Source organism: Hylobates moloch, unplaced genomic scaffold (assembly GCF_009828535.3).
Source record: "Hylobates moloch isolate HMO894 unplaced genomic scaffold, HMol_V3 SCAFFOLD_7, whole genome shotgun sequence".
NCBI classification, from domain to species: Eukaryota; Metazoa; Chordata; class Mammalia; order Primates; family Hylobatidae; genus Hylobates; species Hylobates moloch.
Window position 1 is genome coordinate 75328789 of NW_026652282.1, and position 9650 is coordinate 75338438.

Here is a 9650-nt window from a genome sequence, read left to right on the forward strand (position 1 = left end):
GTGGCACATATACACCATGGAATACTATGCAACCATAAAAAAGGATGAGTTCATGTCCTTTGTAGGGACATGGATGAAGCTGGAAACTATGGCAAGGACAAACTATGGCAAGGACAAAAAAACAAACACCACATGTTCTCACTCATAGGTCGGAATTGAACAATGAGAACACATGGACACAGGAAGGGAACATCACACACCGGGGCCTGTTGTCAGGTGCAGGGAGGGTGGAGGGATAGCATTTGGAGATATACCTAATGTTAAATGATGAGTGACTGGGTGCAGCACACCAACATGGCACATGTATACATATGTAACTAACCTGCACGTTGTGCACATGTACCCTAAAACTTAAAGTATAATAAAAAAAATATTTTCACCTTTTTACTTGTAAATATAGCATTTGAGTATTCTTCTAGTAATGAAACAAGTTTCACTTAAGACACTATTAATAATCTTATTAATGGTTCTGTTGTTTTCTAAACAGAGTAAACTATAGGGTGAGTTATTTACCTTACATTTGTAAATTAAGGTCCTTTGATGCAGATCTAGTTACTTCTCCTCTGAGGTTCTGTCTGTAAGGTCAGTTACTTGAACCGGAAACTATCCTGAGAGTGGAAACCCAAGATATCTATATTTGTCATTTAAGTAATCTCTGACATTCTTGTGTGTTTTAGTTGATTTTCTACTTCATGAGAATGAACCAAAAAGAAAAATATATCATCAATTTTAGAAAAATAAATTAGGGCTAGATAAAACATGTGCATATATATTTTGTCTACTTATTTCTCTAAACACGGTCAGGTAAAAAACAAAAAATGGGTAAGGATTCCAGAAAATCAAAGAAGATATTTGACAATGAATATTTCAATACTTGACAATTTCCACCCCACTGATATTTTTATTTTTATTTTTTTATTACACTTAAGTTCTGGGATGCATGTGCAGAATGTGCAGGTTTGTTACATAGGTATAAACGTGCCATGGTGGTTTGCTGCATCCATCAACCCATCATCTACATTAGGTATTTCTCCTAATGCTATCCCTCCCCTATCCCCACACCTCAACAGGCCCCAGTGTGTGATGTTCCCCTCCCTGTGTCTATGTGTTCTCGTTGTTCAACTCCCACTTACGAGTGAGAACATGTGATGTTTGGTTTTCTGTTCCTGTGTTTGTTTGCTGAAGATGATGCTGTCCCCATCAAGCTACCATTTTCTTCACAGAATTAGAAAAAACTACCTTAAATTTTATATGGAACCAAAAGAGAGCCCGTATAGCCAAGACAATCCTAAGCAAAAAGAACAAAGCTGGAGGCATCACACTACCTGACTTCAAACTATACTACGAGGCTACAGTAACCAAAACAGCATGGTACTGGTACCAAAACAGATATATAGACCAATGGGACAGAACAGAGGCCTCAGAAATAACACCACACTTCTACAACCATCTGATCTTTGACAAGCCTGACAAAAACAAGCAATGGGGAAAGGATTCCCTATTTAATAAATGGTGCTGGGATATTTTTAAAATAAGAGGCTGGTCTAGGATTGCAAACAAAAATGTTCCCCAGAAAACTCTTGTGACACTGTAACAATGGGAAATTTCTATAGCAGGTATGTTTTTAGATTTAGTCAAAATTTTAATTAGAAAAGCTATATATGCTGAAGGACTTTCCTTCATAACATGAAAAAATGTATATTGCCAAATATATTGATTATTTTTAATTTGACTTTACAATTATAGAAATTTTATTGATGATTTTTAAGAAATGCATTTGTTAATTCATCTCTTCATTCTGAACACTGTAGCAATCACTGTTCATTAATGTTAGCTTGCAGAATTACAATCATAATCAGAGCTATAGTAAAAAGAATGTCACACATTGTGTATTATAACTTCCTGGGCAACCAGGACAAGAGACAAACTAGGAGACACAGAAGTGAAAAATGAGGACTTTTCAGAAAATATATTAAAAGTCCTTTGATTGAGAGCTTAACAACAGGACTGAAGTTATGCCTTTGGCCTTCAGCATAGTTGTTATAACATAAATATTAACAATCTACAAATGTTCATTTACAAATTTACAAACCTAGCCCACTTGTTGCAATCATGATAGGAGTCAGTTTACTGATGAGTAAAACCTATTATTGACTCTGTTGTCAGTGGAGCATTCATTCTCACCATTCTCTGATGGTTTTATTCAGAAAAGATTGTAATACCGAACACATTTTTATGACTTATCACACGTTATTTACACAAATAGTTTGGATCAAAGTGGTAGTTGACCTGGATCTAGAGAGTTCATTCTCATTACATTGCCCAGGATGGTCTAGAACTCCTGGGCTCAAGTGATCTTCCGGCCTCAAGCCTCCAGAGAAGCAGAAATTATACGCTGTGTGCTTAATTGCTAAAAATTTTAATGACAACAACGTGACTTGAATACAAAACTAGTAGAGAGAAAGGCACAGGAATCCCAAATCTGTCTTATCTCACTCCATTTCTGTGCCTTCTAATGTTATTTAAAACACTGAAATCTCTTTATTTTTCACTCAGAAATACAAAAATTGAGGTAGTCTCATTGGTAGTGAAGATGACCTCAGCTCAAGTTCCTAGTCTCTACTAAAAATACAAAAAATTAGCCGGGCGTGGTGGCAGGCGCCTGTAGTCCTAGCTACTGGGGAGGCTGAGGCAGGAGAATGGCGTGAACCCAGGAGGCAGAGCTTGCAGTGAGCCGAGATGGCGCCACTGCACTCCAGCCTGGGCGACAGAGCAAGACTTCGTCTCAAAAAAAAAAAAAAAAAAAGAAAGAAAGAAGGAAAAGAAAAAGAATACCAAGTCAATAAATAAATCCACCACTAGCTCTGAGATTCTTCCCTTCACCAAGCCCAGAAAAATTTCATTTAAATACAGAATTCATTTCTGCAACTTTCACTCTGAAAAATCTTATTATTACTGAGGAAAAAGAAACAGTATTAGCTCTACGAAGAGGATTGCTGTGCTACATTTCCATAGTTCTTAATATGATAAGAAAAAAATGCCTATGATATATATTTTTGACAGTTTGACAGTTTCACTGTTCAGATTTGACATTCAACATTTAAAAGGCAAGTAATTGAAACTGCTATTACCCTGCTAAACAGAGTTCATGAGCTATTGTTATGGATTTTCATAGCAGTTAGAGAGATGATATTTTCATAAGCCTCACTATCAGTCTGTTTAAAATGATAACAAGAAGGTCGGGCATGGTGGCTCATGCTTGTAACCCAGCACTTTGGGAGGCTGAGGTGGGCAGATCGCTTGAGGTTAGGAGATGGAGACCAGCCTGGCCAACATGGTGAAACCCCGTCTCTACTAAAAATACAAAAATTAGCCGGGCATGGTGGCGGGCGCCTGTAATCTCAGCTACTAGGGAGGCTGAGGCAGGAGAATTGCTTGAACTCTGGAGGTGGAGATTGCAGTGAGCCAAGATCCTGCCATTGCACTCCAGCCTGGGCAACAGAGTGAGACTCTGTCAAAAAATATACATATAAGAAAAATGTATTTGTCATTTCTCATTGTTAATGAGTTACAATACTTCCATAAAGTGCTTATAGTATACATATTAGCTTCCTACTTGTGTCATATAACCTGTTCTATATGTCAGTTAACCATATAACAATGTCACTAACATCTACGATAAGAATACATAAGTGCTGGTTGGGCGTGGTGGCTCACGCCTGTAAGCCCAGCACTTTGGAGGTCGAGGAGGGAAGATCACCTGAGGTTAGGAGTTCGAGACCAGCCCGGCCAACATGGTGAAATTCCATCACTACTAAAAATACAAAAATTAGCAGGTCATGGTGGTGGGCACCTGTAATCCCAGCTACTTGGGAGGCTGAGACAGGAGAGTCGCTTGAACCCAGGAGGTGGAGGTTGCAGTGAGCAGAGATTGTGCCACTGCACTCCAGCCTGAGCCACAAGAACGAAACTCCTTCTCAAAATAAATAAATAAAATAAAGTAAAATAAAATAAAATAAGAATACATAAGTGCTTCATTTACACTGTGATGTTTCCTTAGCAACTTTCTTGTAAAATATATGAAAAATATTTCTGTATAATTTAAAAACAGGAGCTTACATGTATAAATTCACTATATGTAGATATATTAAATACATAAATAATCTTCTTTCCTACATTTTACTTAGTCACTATTGTCAGAATGTTAAAATTGCATACTATTTTAAAAACATGACTTGGATATCTTTTGCCATATTATTTTATTTAAAGATAGAATATTCTTAGGAAAATGGACCTTAGGTACTTAAATCAGAAGTTCAAAGACTAGCCAGGAGTAATTTTGGAGGACATGGCTTCTGTATAACTCAAAGTATGTGTTCTTTGTTTCAGTAATAAATGTAAAATTTATTCTTGGGAAATGCTCCTTAAATGCCTTGAATCAATTCCAATTTTTATATTTTAATCAATAATATTATTAAATATTTTTCCCCTAGGCTCAACACCAAATATCATCAGATGCTTCCCCCCTAGACTAGACCTCTAAAAATATAATGAAAAAGTGGAAATGCTGTCAGAACAAAAGTTACATATAAATTATTCAGGTATTTTTTTAAATTCCATATGGATTCTATGCCACCTATTATAATCAGAGAAACTTTCTATCCTCTACTTCCCTCCTTTAACAAGTTGTCAAATTCAGTTTCCAATTAAATCAATTTTTGGAAAACAGTTGTTGCTTTAATTTTTTTGGTCATAATTATTGCAACAACTTTCTGATTGCTTTCATTACAGCAAATGTCATTTTTAAAACAATCAGTACAATAAAATGACTTGACTTTAGCAATGTTTGTGTCTATCTGCTTTAATTCACTATAAATGTAGTGTTTCAGACATTTTTAGAAAAAGGTATTACTTTTGCAGATTACTTTTGCAGATTATACTGAGAAGTATACACATTTTTTGCTACACATTTATTTTTAAGGAAAACAATTTTCACAGATATATTTGGTATGAGATGAAAACTATATTTTTTAATTTAAACTATCTGTCTTTAGCCGACTAGCACATTGTTTCTAGAAAAGTAAACGTGTATTTCTTCTTTTATTTTATTTAACTTTTATTGTAGGTTCAGGATTACATGTGCAGTTTTGTTATATAGGTAAATTGCATGTCATGGGGTTTTGGTGTGCAGATTATTTTATCACTCAGGTAAATAAGTATAGTACCTGATAGGTAGTTTTTTGATCCTCACCCTCCTGCCACCACCCACCCTTAACTAGGCCCCAGTGTCTGTTGTTCCCTTCTTGTTGTCCATATGTACTCAATATTTAGGTCCCACTTATAAGAAAGAACATGCATTATTTGGTTTTTCTCTTCCTTTGTTAGTTTGCTTAGGATAATTGCCTCAAACTCCATCCATGTTTCTGCAAAGAACATGATCTCATTCATTTTTACAGCTCCATAGTATTCCGTGGTGTATATGTATCATATTTTCTTTATTCAGTCTACTGTTGATGGGCATTTAGGTTGATTCCATTCCTTTGCTATCATGAATAGTCCTGCAATAAACATATGCATGCATATGTCATAATGGTAGAACAATTTATATTCATTTGGGAATACAGCCAATAATGGGACTGCTGGGTCAATTTGGTTTCAAGTTCTTTGAGGAATCCCCAAACTTTGCTTTCCACAAAGGCTGAAATAATTTACATTCCCAGCAGATGTGCATAAGTGTTTCCTTCTCTGCAACTTTGTCAGCATCTATTATTTTTGACTCTTTAGTATTAGTCATTGTCATTGGTATGAGATGATATATCACTGTAGTTTTGATTTGCATCTCTCTAATGACGAGTGATGTTGAGCATTTTTTCATATGCTTGTAGTTCACATTGTGCCTTCGTTTGAGAGGTGTCTGTTCATGTCCTTTGCCCACTTTTTGATGGGGTTCTTTGTTTTTTTCTTGTAATTTGTTTAAGTTCCTTATAGATTCTGGACATTAAACCATTGTTGGATACATAGTTTGCAAATATTTTCTCACATTCTGTCTGTTTAATCTGCTGATAGTTTCTTTTGGTGTACCGAAGCTCTTTAGTTTCATTAGGTTCTATCTGTCCACTTGTGTTTTTGATGAAATTGCTTTTGGCATCTTTGTCATAAAGTCTTTGCCAGGTCCTGTGTCAAAAATAATATTTCCTAGGTTATCTTTCAGGGTTTTTAGAGTTTTTTGTTTTAGATTTATGTCTTTAATCTATCTTGAGTTCTTTTGTATATTATGTAAGGAAGGGGTCCAATTTTAATCTTCTACATATGGCTAGTCAGTTATCCCAGCATCATTTATTGAATACCGAGTTCTTTCCCCATTGCTTGTTTTGCTCAATTTTGATAAAGATCAGATGGTTTTAAGTGTGCAGCATTATTTCTGGGCTCTCTATTCTGTTCCATTGGTCTATGTGTCTGTTTTTGTAGCAATAATATACTGTTTTGATTACTGTACCCTTGTAGAATATTTTGAAGTTGGGTAATGAGATGCTTCCACCTTTTTTTCTTTTTATTTAGGATTGCCTTGGGTTCCACATGGATTTTAAAATAGTTTTTCTAGTTCTGGGAATAATGTCATTGGTAGTTTGATAGGAATAGCATTGAACCTGTACATTGCTTTGGGCAGTATGGCAATTTTGACAATATTGATTTTTCCTGTCGATGAGAATGGAATGTTTTTCCATTTGTTTGTGTCATGTCCAATTTCTTTGAGCAATGTTTTGTAATTCTCATAGCAGAGGTCTTTTACCACCTTGGTTAGCTGTATCCTAGGAATTGTATTCTTTTTGTGGCTATTGTGAATGGGATCGCATATAGCTTCTTCTTTTCCTATTTGGATGTCTTTTATTCCTTTCTGTTGCCTGATTACACTGGCATGGACTTCCAGTACTATGTGAAATAGGATTGGAGAGAGTGGGCATCCTTTTCTGGTTCTGTATATCAATCAGAATGTTTCCAGTTTTTTCCCATTCAGTATGATGTTGGCTGTGGATTTTGCATATATGGCTCTTATTATTTTGAAGTATGTTCCTTCAATGTCTAGTTTGTTGAGGGTTTTTAACATGAAGGGATGTTGAATTTTATTGAAAGCTTTTTCTTCAGCTACTGAGATGATTATGTAGTTTTGCTTTTAGTTCTGTTTATGTGATGAATCACATTTATTGATTGGCTTATGTTGAGCCGATCTTCTTTTTCAAGGATAAAGTCTACTCGGTTATGGTGGATTAGCTTTTGGATGTGCTGCTGGATTTGGTTTGCTAGTATTTTGTTAAGAATGTTTGCATCTATGCTCCACAAGATTATTGGCCTGGAGTTTTCTTTTTTGTTGTTTTTGTGTCTTTGCCAGGTTTTGGTGATGCTGGTCTCATAAAATGAGTTAGGAAAGAGATCTTCCTCCTCAACTTTTTGGAATAGTTTCAGTAGGAATGGTATAATTTCTTCTTTATACATCTGGCAGAATTTGGCTATGAATCCGTCTTGTCCTTGGCTTTTTCTGGTTGGTAGACTTCTTATTATTGATTCAACTTCAGAACTCATTATTGGTCTGTTCAAGGATTCAATCTCCTTGTGGTTAAATATTTGGAGGTTGCATGTTTCCAAGAATATATGCATTTCTTCTAGGTTTTCTAATTTTTGTGCATAAAGATGTTCATAATTGTCTCTTAGGGTTTTGTTCTATTTCTGTGGTGTCAGTGGTAACATTCCCTTTGTCATTTCTGATTGTGTTTATTTGAACCTTGTCTCTATTTTTATTAGTCTGGCTGTCGATTGAACTTATTTATTCTTTCAAATAACCAGCTCCTGGGTTAATTGATCTTTTGTGTGGTTTTTCACTTCTCAATTTCCTTCAGTTCAGCTGATTTTGGTTATTTCTTGTATTCTTCTAGCTTTGGGGTTGGTTTGCTCTTGTTTATCTAGTTCCTCTAGTTGTAATATTAGGTTGTTAATTTGATATCTTTCTAACTTTTTGATGTGAGTGTTTAGTGCAATAAACTTCCTACTTAACATTGTTTTGCCCTTGTTCCAGGGATTCTAGTATGTTGGTCTTTTTTTTATTAGTTTGAAAGAATTTCTTGATTTCTGCCCTAATTTCATTGTTTACCCAGAAGTCATTCAGGAGCAGGTTGTTTAATTTTCATTTAATCGTATGGTTCTGAGAGATTTTCTTAGTATTTATTTCTATTTTTATTGTGCTGTGGTCTGAGAGTATGGTTGGTATAATTTTCATTTTTTTAATTTTCTGAGGATTGTTTTATGCACAATTATGTGGTTGATTTTAGAATATGTGCCATTTGCGGATAAGAAGAATGTATATTCTGTAGATTTCTATTAGGCCCATTTGGTCAAGTGTTGAGTTATGTTTCCAAATATCTTTGTCAGTTTTCTGCCCTGATAAGCTGTCTAATATTGTCAGTGGCATGTTAAAGTCTCCCACTGTTTTTGTGTGGTTATCTCAATGTCTTTGTAGGTCTCTACAAATTTGCTTTGTAAATCTGAGTGCTCCTGTATTGGGCACATATACACTTAGGATAGCTAGGTCTTCTTGTTGAATTGAGCCCTTTACCATTATGTAATGCCCACCTTATTTTTAAATCTTTGTTAATTTTAAGTCTGTTTTGTATGAAATTAGAATAGCAGCACCTGCTTTTTTCTGTTTTCCATTTGCTTGGCAGATTTTTCTACATCTCTTTATTTTGAGCCTATGGGTGTCATTGCATGTGAAATGGATCTTTTGAAGACTGCATACCATTGAGTTTTGCTTCTTTATCCAACTTGCCACTCTGTGCCTTTTAATGCAAGCATTTAGCCTGTTTACATTCAAGGTTTGTATTGATATGTGTGGATTTAATCCTGTCATTTTGTTGTTAGCTGGTTGCTATGCAGACTTGTTTGTGTGGTTGCTTTATAGTGGCACTGGTGTATGCACTTAACTGTGTGTTTGTGATGACTGGTAAGAGTCTATCCTTTCTATATTTAGCACTCTCTTCTGGACCTCTTTTAAGGCAGGTCTGCTCTTAACAAATTCTCTTAGCATTTTCTTGCCAGAAAAGGATCTTACTTCTCCTTCACGTATGAGGCTTAGTTTGGCCAGATATGAGATTCATGGTTTAAAATTCTTTTCTTTAAGAATGTTGAACATAGACTGACAATCTCTTCTGGATTGTAGGGTTTCTGTGGACAGTTCTGCTGTTATCCTGATGGGATTTCCTTTGTAGGTGACCTGCCCCTTCTCTCTAGCTGTCTTTAACTTTCTTTCATTTCAATCTTGGAGAATTTGATGACCATATGTCTTGGGGATGGTCTTCTTGTGTAGTATTTCACAGAGGTTCTCTACATTTCCTGCATTTGAATGTTGGCCTCACTAGTAAGGTTGGGAAATTTTTCATGAAAAATATTCTAAAATACATTTTACAAGTTGCTTGGTTTCTCTTCCCCTGTTTTAGGCACGTCAATGAATTGTAGATTACGTCTCCTTACATAATCTCATATTTCGTATAGGATTTGTTCATTCTTCCTTATTATTTTTTCTTTATTTTTCTCTGACTGAGTTATTTTATACAGCCAATCTTCATGCTCTGAGATTCTTTCCTCAGCTTGGTAAATTCTGC

The 9650-nt window shown here is 35.5% G+C and overlaps 1 pseudogene; it reads right to left on the reverse strand.

Moving 5' to 3' along the window:
- LOC116811117 (SERPINE1 mRNA-binding protein 1-like) overlaps positions 1-5794 on the reverse strand; it is an 18249-nt pseudogene extending 12455 nt beyond the window's left edge.
- Positions 5795-9650: the final 3856 nt, after the last annotated feature.